Below are 14,534 nucleotides of genomic sequence, written 5' to 3'. Positions count from 1 at the left end.
TAAAACCTCAAGATCTTTTCAAAGGAACTTCTATGTCCCTGTAAAAAAGATGCCAGGAGCCAGACTATAGGTGGTTCTTGCAAGAAAGCAATCATGAAGGTGTAAAATAGCAGATAAGCAAAGCACAGCAAATCAGCTGCTTCCAGGGAGGTACTGGATAGCTGTGTAGCAGTGCCAGGTACTGGATGCTTGCCCTTCAGCCTGGCTTAGCAAAGGCAGATCAGTGTTAACAGCACAAGCTTATTTTACTGACCACTGCCTAGAAAACAAGAGTTTCCTCAGTTCTGTTTGAGGCTGGTAGGAACAGAAGAGTGGCTCATGAACCTGTTTGCTTGTTTCTGTGAAGATGAAATCCCTCAAGGTCTTGGCTCAGCCTAGACCTGGTCTTAAGGGCTCTTTACACATTGGTCCATGCTCAGGAAAGTCTGCTGATTCATTCAGGGTTGTTCATAATTCATGGTTATGTTACTGAAAAGGCCCCACAGGATTGTTTGAAATTTAAAACATATCTGTTAGCACTTCTTGTAATATTGTAGCATCAGTCACTGTCCCATGTGCACTTACCTAACTAGTTTCTGAGTTTAAAAAATATTCTGGAACTCAATACTACAGATACCTCTCTGGTACTCAACAGCAATGCTGCCTTCCCTCAGCCACATTTTTTACTGTCCATTCTACTTTACAAAATATGAAAAGACTCCTTCAGCTTCATGCCTTTGACATCTTAATACAAATTTACAAATGAAGAAGGATTTCTAGATTGATGTTATACAAGTGATACAAATCATTTGCTACTGTATTAGTGATGCTACTGTATTAGTGATGGCTTATTTAAATTTGCACTTTGGTTTTAGGATGAGAAAATTGCAGTAATTATATTCTGACTTTTCAGTAGATACCATTTTAACTTATTAATAATCTATTTCATTTTCCATCAAATATTTTCAACATTTAGTTGAAGTACTTCTGCATTTCCATTAAATCATTAAAATGTAATCAGGCAATCACTTAAAAATACTCCATATGTAATCTTTTATCCTTGAACAAGACAATGAAGCAGAAAATGTAAATGCCACCGATAAAAGGATCATGTAAGTCATTTGATACTGATGAAAACATTAAAAATTAATCATTTCAAATCCTTTTTACTCTGTCATCAGAAAGAGAGTATTAAAATGCTCATCATGTAATGTATTTCACTGTTTCTGAGCTGGAGGATGAAATTCAGACTGTGAAGATGGGAAATCTCATGTAGCTTTACTGTATTACTTGTAAAAAGTGAAGGATATTAGATATTGACAGAAAATTTTAGCTGACAATCCTGGTAAATTAAAATGGAAACATAATACTTTTAAAAAATCTTATGTAATACCAACCTACCTAAAGTAATCCCTAGTTTGAGGGCTGTAATTCTTCATATAATCAGGCTGCTACACAAGAAATATTGTTTAGATTTAACAATCAAAGTGTTAAAATAACTGAATTCACAAAAACCTGTCCTTAATCCATGCAGCATAAATCCTTGGGGAGATGCATGATTCCAGAACTCATTGGCAGTCAGAGCATGGTATCTAATGGTGCCTGAAAGACAACACATTCCAATTAGAAACATATGAGGTAAGAATGTGTTTGCCTTGCAGATGGCTCTAGATGGCTAATGTATGCATTTCAGCTGTCAGAAGTTAAACTAGTTCTAAAATAATTTGAATTAAACTTCAGGGGAGGAAGAATATGCTAATTTTCTTTTACATCTTATCAAGCAGAGAATGTGCTCAAGAAGTTAATGCTACATTACAGCCCTCTCTGGTTCCTTTGTATAGAATTGGACTCCACTTTTTTTTTAAATTGGGGAATTAAAAGAACTTATAAGTTAATAAATAGCTGTATGGTCACAGACTTTTCCAATGCATATACTGCAATTTTACATGAACAGCAATTGCAAGACCTACAAAATCATCTGATAGTTTTCTATTATACACACCTAAGAATCAAGCTTCACAAACTAATTATTTGTCCTGTAGATTATTATTTCAATTTGAAACTACAAAAATTATATAATGGTATTAAACTGTCAAGCCATACTACTACTTATTCTCTAATTCTGCTTAAGACAGGAATATAATATAATGGTAACAGTAGCATAAATCAAGATACCCTTCTCTTTCCTTGACTATTATTCCTGAAGTGTTTCATTTTCAGAGTAATTTGCAGGTCAAATTCTCATTATTTTTAATCTCTAAAAACAAACTGTCCAGAACTTCCATTTTTCATGCACTCTAATAGAATTTTCAATGTGCAAATCACTTGGGACTTCTCAAGTTAAAGGCACTCTTTCAAACAATGAGGAATATGCAAGTGCAAGTATCACAGTGTTAATATATAACAGGTTAACAGTAACTAAATTATCATATTACTATTATTTAAATCAAAGGACAGCCAAATTATGTATACATGACTTGTACAGATACTAACTAAATTCTTTCTTTACTTTAAAAAACCCACAGCACACCCCTACCCCTGGTTTAGCATTTATTGCTTTACAGGAAGTTTAACATTAAAAGGCTTTCAGGAATGTCTATGACCCACTGGCTGGAAGGACATTTCTGGAAGGCTCCTACTAGTTTCCACATACTGCTTAGCTAAGAACCCTCATCAAGAAAAGGAGAAAATGTCTGAACCCCTAAAGAGACCAGAGAGCAAATTGCTTCAGGCAGCAAAATATAAATCACAATATTATTAGTAAAGAGTATTTCTGGCTTTTGCACCAATTGAGAATGAAGTTGAGTTGAGTCTATTTCACATCTCAGCTTTTTAACAAATGCAGGTAAAGCAATCCAAGAGGCATTTCACAAATCCAAGTCAAAAAATATTTCCATTGTTAGCATCATCAGTAATCAGCAATGAGATCATAGTAATCATACATTTTTATTCAAAAGGATGTTAGTAAGGGTAGTGGACTCTCTTTGAAAAATATTATCAACCAGCATTATGTCAGAAGAACATTACAACTATTACACAGGATGAATACAAAAATTGTATTTTTAATTTTATTTAAATTATTTGGGTTTAGACATTATTAATAGGTAGGTTTCATTATCAGGTAACATTGTCAGGTAACAGTAATTAAAATACAATGAACAGTGTTTTTTTTTTTTTAAATCTTCAAAATGCAACAACAACTGTGGATAATTTTCTTCCTGAAAGGCAAAGCAATGGGTTGAATGACTGCACAGTAACCAAGTAAAAGTACAAAATCAAGGACTTGAAAGAGAAAATATCAAGTCCTAGAAAAGAGTCTTCCGAACAGGTAAGGATGAAGTCCGGATTCAGCAATAAACGTTGCCCATCAGCCCCTTCTTTTTAACCTACTGTGACAGACAAATCTAGTCTCTCACTAGGCCATTTTGTGTACTGCTGCAACAGCCTTACTGCACCTGAAATTGCTCTGCTTTGTCCACCTTTTGGTGCAGGAATCCTCATGTGGACTAGAGCCAGCATAGCTGTTTGTGCTGTACCACTTGGCATTAGGAAATCATACAGATGGCAGGCAGCATGGTCAGGTGGCAATGCAAACTGCTCAGAATAGGCTCCAGGTGACTGTTTTAAAAGTGGGTATTGAGTGTCTGCGCTTATCCAAATATTTTTTGTTTACTCTCAGGAATGAACAGTAACATAAAATTAATTAGGTCTGTACTTTATAAAGGTCCTTGACACCTAACTGCTCTTAGAATAGCAGTATCTGTGATGAATAATAATGCATGTGTTAATTACAGATAACAATAATGTTTTTCTGCAATTTAGTGGCCACGGTGCTTCAGGAAAAGTATTTAAACCTGTCCTCCGAGAATCAAAATTTTCCTTGTCAACAGGAAATGCTCTAAGCACTAGACAAGCATATAAATATGTGACAGAGAAACACCACTTTCTTTCAGTGTCAAATGAAAGAAATGTCCTGTATTGGTTAAGGACCTTAAGGGTTGTTTTCACCTCAATAATACTATCTGAATTTAAATACTTTATTAAGTACAGAAGATGTAGTTTCTAAGTTTCAGATTCACTGAAATTTGTTCTGTAAGTTAAATGCTTTAGTCAGGAGTATATGAGAGAAGGGGAAGAAAGGGAAATGCTGCTCTTGGATATGCCTTTCTCATTCTAGGAGCCATTTCCCCAAGTCATCAGATGACTGTCATGAATTCTATTTGCTGGACTCTCATTTCTTTCTTCTAGATACAGTGAATTTTAGGTAAACCCTATTTTGAATTTTAGTTCCCCTGAAAAACTAGAAGATATGAGTATGTTAATACCTCAAGCTTTTTAAAATCATGATTATTTATTAACTCAACTCTTAGACAAAACTTTTGTTTGTACTTAGAAAAAACTTTGCAGTGTTCAAAATACAGCAACAGCTTGTGAGACTACTTTCAGTACATTCTGTGAGATCCTTTAAAAATTAAATAAATGCTAAAACCACTGTCTATTTAAAACCTCTTAATATATTTAATTAATGCAATAGTATATATCAATGTGCTTACTGCTGTATGTTGGCAGAAAGTATAATTATAGTACTAAGAGTACCAAAACTAGAGTACATCAAATTAAAACCCTGCAGATACTTCTCTATTAAATTGTCATACAGAAAAATATTGGTGAGGTGACTGGATTGAGAGCAGCCCTGCCCAGAAGGACTTGGGGGTGCTGGTGGGTGAGAGGCTGGACATGCCCCAGCCATGGCACTGCCAGCCCAGAGAGCCAAACGTGTGCTGGGTGCATCCAGAGCAGAGTGGGCAGCAGGGCCAGGGGGATTCTGCCCCTCTGCTCTGCTGAGACCCCACCTGCAGTGCTGCACCAGCTCTGGGCTCCCAGCACAGGAAGGACATGGACCTGATGGAGGGAGGCCAGAGGAGGCACCAAGATGATCAGGGGGATGAAGCACCTCTCCTATCAGGAAAGCTGAGACAGCTGGGCTATTCAGCCTGGAGAAGAGAAAATTCTAGGGACATCTTACTGTGGCCTTTCAGTATGACCATCTAAAAAGATGCTGACAAATTGTTAAGCAGGGCCTATTGTGATAGGACAAGGGGTAATTGTTTTAAATGGGGGGAAGTACTCTACTTTTGGTGAGTAAAAGTGGTGAGGCACTGGAACACATTGCCCAGAGAAACTGGGGATGCCCCATCACCTGGAAGTGTTCAAGACTAGGTTGGATGGAGCTCTGAGCAATTTGGTCTAATGGAAGATGTGCCTGCCCACGATGGGGGGTTCAAAAAAGATGATCTTTAAGGTCCATTCCAGCCCAAACCATTCCATGATTCTATCATTCTATGAGTTTTAGCTAAAAGTTAATCCTTACTTTAACTAATACTGCTTTTTTGTAGGCACTTGTTACATGTCCCTCATGTATACAGGGCCCTCTTCTAAGATTTTGGACCTCAAATGCACAGCTTGAAAGAAGATACTTCAGAAATATCATGAACATAGCATGCAGTGAGTGCACTAGAGATCTGTGTACATGTTGAGTCTAACACATAGGGTGGACATGAGCATTTACCACCCAGGAGTTTTTCAAAGTTCAAAACCTGCTGATACACGGAATCAAAACAGTACATGTATCGTGCAAAGTGAATATGATGGTCAATTAATTCATAGAGGAAATGGAATTGAAAAAGTATGACAACAAGAAAGGAGAGAGAGAAAATTGTGAAAAAGAGAAATTTAATTTTCACTCTCAGGTGTTAAGGTGGGAGCCAATATGGAACTCAGAGAGGGAGAATAAGGTGGCTTGTCCTGTATTCATGTATCACGAAGCCCTAGAGAGCCCCAGCCCACTGCTCTCATGAGCTATTTAAAGTAATGCATGGACTATGTTAGCTTTGGCCAGGCTGTGAATGGAATGACTTGCTGCAAGAGGATCAAAGGGAAAAATCCACCAAAAGACACTTGGGCTAGGAGTGGTTACATCAGGGGAAAAAAAAAAAAAAAAAAAAAAAAAAAAAAAAAAAAAAAAAAAAAAAAAAAAAAAAAGACGCTTTTTTCATTAACTTTTCAAAGAGAAAAAATGAGAATGGAGGCATTCACACAGCAGTACAGAGATAGAGACACAGCCAATGAACCTAAGAGAAGAAAATAAAGAGTGAATCCAAGCAAAAGAAAAGGTTTAGAAGGAAAATGAGGAGCTTCTGTTTCCCATTGAACCTTGAGACATCTACTTTAATCAATAATTAATTCATTATTACGTTATCTAGAGCTCTCAATTGCAAAATCCTAATAGTGTTTCCAGGGGTTTTTTTTATTTTTCACCTTATTTCCTTCATCCTTTCTCAAAATAAAGCCATCTACTGCCAAAAGAAGTTCTGAAACATTTACAGGTATGTGGAAAAAATACTTGACCAAAATTACAAATAGAAAATTTTAGCTTGTATGAATGTTTTGAGAGAGACTTTTTGGTGTTTTCAAGCCCCATTCATAGAAGTATGTGACCATTCGCTTGGCTTACATAATTTAGACCTGTGAAAATGGTTTCAGCTGTCTTTGCTTTTCACACCCTTCTTTGGAACAAAATGTGTGTATGTAACACATACTTACCAAAGAATTTAAGGTATACTATAGACTTCCCCATCCTGTTCTGGAGAGATTAAAACACACCTGGTATTGCTTCTACTACTAAGTGATTTCTCTGTTGCTGTGTACAGTGTATAGTACATTTTAAAATCATATTCTGCATTTCCTCTCTAGGAAGTAAAGCAATATCCTAAATAAGAGGCATCATTACAGATTTTCAAAGTGAGACACAGCATTTTGGGTACAGGGAAAATTGATCAAGACACAAGGTACCAATATTAGAACATGACATATAAACTGTTCATTTAAATTAAAAATGTAGATGACAAGGAATAATGCCTCATTTCTTGAAAAGAAATTTGTCTGTTGATACCGAAATCAGACAGACAGAAACTTTCTAACATGGTTTTAAGTATTACAAAGCAGGCATTCTTGCCTGCAGCCTGGTCACTCAGAAGATTCTTAGTCTAATTTAGTGTGCCAAGAATCAGGTGAACAGTATTTCCCGTACACACTGATTACTAATTCACTGGCTATCCCTGCTTGCTCCATGTGTCTGTATCCCTTTATTTTACATATTTGCACCCCGTATCAGAAGTCCTTCTGTGGTTCTTTGAGGTCTGTATTCACGTCTGGTGTCCTTTTCAGGTGGCTGTTCCTCAACCCCCACTTTTGAGTAAGCACAATATAATTGTTTTGTAAAACTTGTACTTTGTCAGCCTTGCAGAGCTGAGCTGGCATCCTCAGCTTGCATTTTGCACAGGTTTGCCTGAGTTACATCCTTCATCTGTTTCTCCAGAACTGTGCTGTTCTGTTCTACTGTCCTTTTCAGAATAAAATGCTGTTGTACTGTCCTTATCATTGTCTTTGACTAAACTTATGACTTACGTGACTTACGGACAATTGAAAGGCTTTCATTCATTGCTTTAAAGTGCCTGTATGTAAATTCCAATTTTTAGCTTTTTCTTTTGCCTGTCAAACTTGAACAAAGGCATCATTTATTGGTATGAAAAGAAGAAGAATGTATTTAACTCTGTCAGATTTATAAATAGGTGGCAATAGTCTCTTACAGAGAAGACCTCTAAGTATTGCAGTCATCTAAAAACTTTCTTAAATCAACATGAATCCCTTCTTGTGAGTAAACAGTGCTTGGAAAGAAATAAATTCATTCAACCATTAATAAGAACCTAAAAAAAGCCTTTTAGAGCTGTATTTATGACTGTAGAGAATAAAATTGTAGATGAGATTTTTTAGACCTCCCCAAGTGAGTTGAGCCTTAAAATACACATATCCCCCCTTAATCTCATGTATATCAAAGGTGGAGGTGTTTTTCAAGAAACAGTAAGGTCACAGCTCCCTTTGAAACATTTTTTGGCAATGAAGTTATTTTAAATTTATTCTAACTTTTATAACCATGGAAAACATGGTACAATAAAACTTCTGCCATTGGTGTCTGCAGGAGAGAGAGCAGTAAATCTTTGGTCTCTGAAAATATTTATGGATTTTTGTCAAATTTTTTTGAGAGGCTAAGAAAAAAATAGAGATAGATGGTGACCGTGATAAGATCTATAAGACATATATCCTGCAAAGAATTTATGCCACAGATTCTTTCTGAGGGTAAAGAGGCAAATTTGTCAGAAAGGTTTTGTTCCTTGAAAGCCTTGTGTAATGAATCCAAAACCTCTGTATGTCCAATTCATGTCCCTACGAGGGGACTAGGACTTCAAAACAGGGTTTAACCTCCTTAAGAGTCTTTTCTACCTCTGCCATTTCCATATCTCTTAGAACACAGCCCTACATGCCTGCAGGAGTGGTTGCCCCAAAATGATCAACTGTGAAAAGCCTGTGAAGCAGATTTTATCTGAGGAATTACCATATTCATAAAGTAGCAGCTCTAAGGACTTAGAGAGTTGAATACTCAAAAGCTGTCACAGATCTTTTCTGCCTTTTCTCAGCTACAATCTGAAAAAGTGTGTGAAGTTCTCATAGACTGGTACCCAAGTATTTTCTGTGTTCTGTATTACATAACTTTATTAAAATTCCCAGTACACCGGATGATTAAAAGATGACCATAATACCCAGGTCTTTCAGAGAAATAAGTAGTCACACTCTCACATATGACAGTTGTGTAAAAGTATACATTTAATTGCCTATTTCCAAATTTCTTTCTAATAATAAGTTTCTAAAAGCATTAGTAATAGAAATATTCAGTTTTTGGTTTAGTATATTTTTTTTATTCATTTGAAAAGTGAGTTGAAATTGCTTGGAGCTACCTTCTTAAATAACTTCCAGATTAAACATGTACATTTTGTCTGCAAATAAGATGGAGAGACTGTGACTACAAATAGCTCTGCTTGATTTGAATATGCAAATATAGTATTTGCATGTGTAAACTTTACTAGAAGGCAAGTAAGAGAGTTTCAAAAAAAAGGTTATGGTTTTTAATCTTCTGCAGGATGACAGGAATATTTATCAGACTAAAGCCATACATAGGAGCATCATGAAATCAACAAATTTTAAAACTGATGGAGAAGAAAACTATCAAATTATAATTTAATATATTGCCATAATTTAGAACTCAATCATGTTTTACTTGCTTCACAAGCACAAATAATAATACTAAATATATCAAAATTACTTTAGTGAAATATTTCTTAATAACAAGTTGGTAGACACTGCTCTCCTTCAGCTACAGTCCCTGACCTCTCATTGAGTCTCCTACTGTTCAGTGTCCTGGTTCTGCATCTGGATGGAACTCAAATTCTGTTCCTGCTACCTGAAGAAATCTGGAAGTTAAAAAGACAAATACTGGATAGGAAAAAGGAATAAATCAAATTAATGAACCATTCAGAACAATAGTGTAAGAGCCAGACTCAGAGCAAAAAAGACATTGCTCTTAAAAGAAGATTAATGGCCACACTTCTACCAAATATTCAGTATTATAAGGTTATTAGAAGCAGCATCTGTTACTTTTTTTGCCAGCAGTCTGTAACTGATTATCTATGTTATGACACTATACTTCTTGTTTATTTATTATTTAGTAATAATGTTAGAAATGCTGATTACAGAGAATAATCACATTTTGCAAAAGTGTAACACAAGTTTTATGATACCATTATCACAGCATTAAACTGTATGAAATATTTTAAGTATCTAAGATTACTAACTTTTATATACAAAGGCAGAAGAGAATGGATGATTGCTTGCACACTTTCCATCAAGAGTTCAATATCTATAAAACTCCTTTTAAAAAACTTCCAATGGTTTTCTTCACTGGATTTCCAACTCTGGCAGGGGATCTAAAACAGCAAAGATAGCAATATATTGTAAAATCATTAGCAGGTTATAATCAGTTTAAACAAAGGATGTAAACACAACAAAACAAAAAATTATGACATTTCTAGTAAGATCTTTCTTCTATAAATATTTGGCTAAATAATACATTATCCTTTTGAAAGATATGAAGTTAGTTGTGGTTTGAGGTTATCCCAAATGAGAGGCAATGTGTACTAAAAAGCTGTTTAATTAACAGTAATGTAGGAGTGAATACCACAAAGGTGTATACATCTATTTATGTGTGGTAAAAAGCCTTAGGAAATTAGGAAAGCATCTTGAGTTAATGATTTTACATTTTAAAAGGTTTTGTTTGATTTGGTAAAATGTTGCACACCTGGGAAGACAGAGAAGCCAAATCTCAATCATAGTTCCACAATAAAAATGGTATAAAGAGAGTAATTAGCTAAGAAGAAGAGGTAATTAGAGATACCAATACCATCAAAAATTATTGTATATTTGTTGATAATATCACATTTTAAATAGTTTGGTAGCATTTTGGTTTCAACCATGCTTGGCAATTACAATGGTTCTGCAGATTCTGCTCAAGCATATAAAAATGTGGAAATTTGTTCTCAAACTGCTTATTTGATTGAGTAATGGAACTAATTGTGAAAATCTGTCTTTCAAGACCAAACCTAGGATTTTACCAAGCTTTTTGTGTCTCATTACATTACTACTGTACTTTAACCTAGCGTAATTCTTCACTCTGACCATATCTGTTGTACAGAGACCATGTGCTTGATTTCTGTCTTTTATGTGGTATAATTTTAAAATGGTGGAAAAAAAAATAAGAAAACCAAAAAACAACATATAGAATGAACAGAAAAGTAGATATTTAATTTATGGGACTCACCAATACTTACAACCTATATATACCAATTTCAAAATTATTTATTGTAAGACTATATGTTCATTTATGTGCCAATATATTATTGTACTTCAATAATAACCTCTAGCAATTTGTGTATGTGATTAGTTCATGTCTTAATATGCTGATATTTTCAGTATGCATAGTGACAGATAAAACATTAATATTTAATTTTACTTTTTTTTTGCTAATTTTAAATTCCTAATTTCTTCAGAGATTTATTTTAACAGAACAGTATTTTAATGTTTCCTGTTGTGTTACAAATACCTGACTTCTGGATTTGCTCTTGCTCAGATATTTTGGAAGAACTACTCCAAACTAAATAAAGAAGACACATTTCTATAGTTAAATATTAATAAATTCAGAAGATTTTAGATTTCAAAAAATGTTTTAAATTATGACCTGAAGTAGTTACTGCTACATAAGCATAAGTACCTTCTAGTAAGATTTTGGCTATAGAATTTCCTAGACTGCTTTCTGCTCTCACAGTATTTATACAACCATTTAGTTCTCTATCAGCTGAGCAAAGAACTACCTTCCAAAAGATGATTAATAATAAGATTTTCAATATACTTATTTAAAACAAACACTCCTTAATTCTAGAAATCTGTTTTAAAAAACCAGATTTGTTTTTTAAATTTCAGCAGAAAAATAAAAACATGAAAAATATGTGTCATCTCTTTAGTCCCATAAATCTCAATAAACATATAAAGCATTATTATTTTTGCTATTAATTAGTGCCAACTCTTCTGAAGCTACCTAGGTAATGCTTATGCTTTTGAGAAATTTAGCAACACCAGCAATGCCACAAAACACATCGCTGAAGCAGAGGCAATTCCAGTCTAGCATTTCTTTTTTTGTATCACATACACATGATTTGCAGATAAAAACAGTAGACAGTTGAAGTGATGAGGACCTGCTGTAAAATGATAAACCCAAGGCATTTCCCCAAGAGAAAAAATAAACTTTTGTCCATTGTTGTACTTAGGAAGAAAGAGTGATTGGAAGGTTGAGACAACTTTGAAAATTAATGACATAAGGGAGTTTGCTCCTGTGAGGGAATCAGTTCTGACCTGCAAAGGATATCTGGGATTTTATTTGTGAGCTTTGAAATGTCAAAATCACCCTGTGGTTGTTGTATGCTTCCTCTTCAAAAGGAAGGTAAAAATATTCTAATTATGCTAATAACTCTATAGAGATGACTGAAGAATTTAGACAGAAGTTGAGAATATATGAAAACAGCTTATAGTCACGTACATCAAAGTAACAGATTGTAGCTTGATGCTTAAATCCATTCTTGGAATGATCCTCACCCACAAGCATTTCCTGAGCAATTTTCTTAATTATTCGCCCAGTAAAAGGTTCAAAACAAGTTCACCTGTGGTAAACAACAGAAACACTTCTGCAGGTTTAAGATCAGAGACTGCTGACAACTTCACAGTCAATCTAACAAAGGTTTGCTGTAATGCTTGCTGGTTTTTAGCATCCCTTGTGAGTACCAATGATCTAATTTAAATTGTCTTGTGTTCTTCAGAGTCCCCTCTGAGACTATCTAAAATCTCTGAGAGATATATTCTCTGTATAGAGCATTTGACATGCTACTACAGTATGTTTCAGACATAGGCCTTATAGGAATGTGGTTGACTGTGAATGGTGTGAGTGCTGCATATGAGAGAAATCATATTATTTTAAAGTATTATTTCATAATAAATATTTTATTCACAGTAAGAATAAACAATGAAACTCAAGAACAATAAGCACATAGGTAATTCAAGTACAAAGGTCTATGGATTGGAGTATGTACTACTAATACATCATTATAATAAAAGAAGTCCTTATAAATGTTAATCTTTCAGTTAGAAAGTCCCAACATCCATAATACAGAATGTTGCTGGATGCTGCATTCTTTCACTCTGCCAAATAACAGTCTCCCCGTTTAATAAGTAGCTGTCAAGAATAAATGTCCTCTTATTAATTTACTATTCATATAACCCCTATGCCACATAATTCATATCCTCATATCAAAAAATTCTCTCAAGAACTCAGCAAGTAACAAGGTTTTTTACTATCTGCTTTCATATATTATGCAGATGAAGTAATATTTTAGAATCAAACTGCATAAACTGCAAGATTTCTAAATCCCATTTTCATAGCTGAGCTTAAGACTTAAGTTTGATTATGTGATGTTGGTTGGGCAATCACAAACCATATAGTTTACCATATGAATGGACCAGGTTCTGCACCTGGGATGGGACAGCCCTGGATGCACAGACAGGTGGGAATGAGAGGCTGGAGAGCAGTGCCATGAAAAGGACCTGGGGTTCTGGGCCATGGCAAGGTGACCATGAGCCAGCAGTGCCCTGGCAGCCAGGAGGGCCACCCATGTCCTGGGGGCACAGGAGGGAACTGTCGGTGCTGCAGGGTAAGAAGGACAGGACTAGAGAGTGTCCAGGGGAGGGCATGAAGATGGTGGAGGGCCTGGAGGGAGCCGAGTGAGGAGCCATGGTCTGCTCAGCCTGGAGGAGGCTGAGGGGAGACCTCATTGCAATCACAGCTTCCTGGGAGGGCAAGAGGAGGGGCAGGCAGGGATCTCTTACCTCTGGTGAGCAGTGACAGCACCCAAGGCAATGTCACCAAGCTGTGTCAGGGGAGGTTTAGGTTGGATATCAGGTCAAGGTTCTTCATCCAGGGGATGTTCAGGCACTGGATCAGGCTTCTCAGGGAACTGGTCACAGCACCAAACCTGCCAGAGCTTAAGAAGCATTTGATCACACACTGTATGATTTTTGGGGTTGTTGTGTGCAGAGTAAGGAACTTTACTTGGTGATCATTGTGAGATCTTGTGGGCCCCTTCTGGCTCAGGATATTCTATGATTCTATGGTTTTTATCAATTCATAGATCCACTAGAGCAATGCTCCATTAAGAATTAAGCTGAAACAAATGCATAAAAATTAGATTACATTCCTCTGTGGTCTAAGTTCACTGAAGTAAGTCAGGTTCTGTTAGGACAAAATATAAATCTCATTTCAAGATAGAAAGGTAAACTAATTCAAAAATTCTTGCTAAAAATAAGTGTAAACTACATTTTTTAAAAAGCAGGAGAATCCCAGGACTACAATGATAACACAGTAAAGTTAATTGCAACTAGAATAATACAGAATATAGGAGAGAGTACTTACAGTTTCCCATCACCTAAACTCATGTTCAGATGTGAAGTCATGTTGCAGATCTTGTAAAACTCTACATCAAAGAATATGGAACTGCTTTCTGGCAACATTCATAGAATCACAGAACATGCTGAGTTGGAAGGGATCCATCAGGATAACTGAGTCCAACTCCTGGCCCTGCACAGGACACCTCAAGAGTCACATCTATATTGGCAGCAATTTTGAAACACTTCTTGAACTGTCAGGCATAATGCTGTGACCACTTCCTTGGGGAGCCTGTCCCGGTATTATTGATATGGACATTGAAAACAGCTGGTCAAAACAAAACAAAACAAAACAAAACAAAACAAAGCAACAAAACAAAACAAAAATCTAATTATTACTTGCTGTTCATTCTTTTTTAATCATCGTGAAAAACACACCCACAGAGTATACTCAGTGATTACTGAACTTACATAATTTACATAATTACATAATTTTTGTGCATTTACTAGAATGTTAGTTCTTTGGAAATCAAACTTAAGAAATGCACAAAAGTTGGGAGGTTGTGGGGGATTCTTTTTTTCTAAAAATATCTGAACTCAGATTTTTTCCATAATGCCTG

The 14,534-nt window shown here is 35.6% G+C and overlaps 1 long non-coding RNA gene across 1 annotated transcript; it reads right to left on the bottom strand.

The window, feature by feature from the left end:
- Positions 1-9,767: 9,767 nt before the first annotated feature.
- On the bottom strand, positions 9,768-13,508 carry LOC306814579. The gene is made up of 2 exons (XR_013777212.1): positions 13,360-13,508; positions 9,768-9,857 (listed from the first exon to the last, which is right to left on the bottom strand). It is a non-coding gene; the product is annotated as an uncharacterized lncRNA (long non-coding RNA).
- Between the last annotated feature and the right edge of the window lie 1,026 nt (positions 13,509-14,534).

Source organism: Erithacus rubecula (genome assembly GCF_903797595.1).
Source record: "Erithacus rubecula genome assembly, chromosome: Z".
Taxonomy (NCBI): Eukaryota; Metazoa; Chordata; class Aves; order Passeriformes; family Muscicapidae; genus Erithacus; species Erithacus rubecula.
This window is presented reverse-complemented; position numbering and strand designations above follow the sequence as displayed.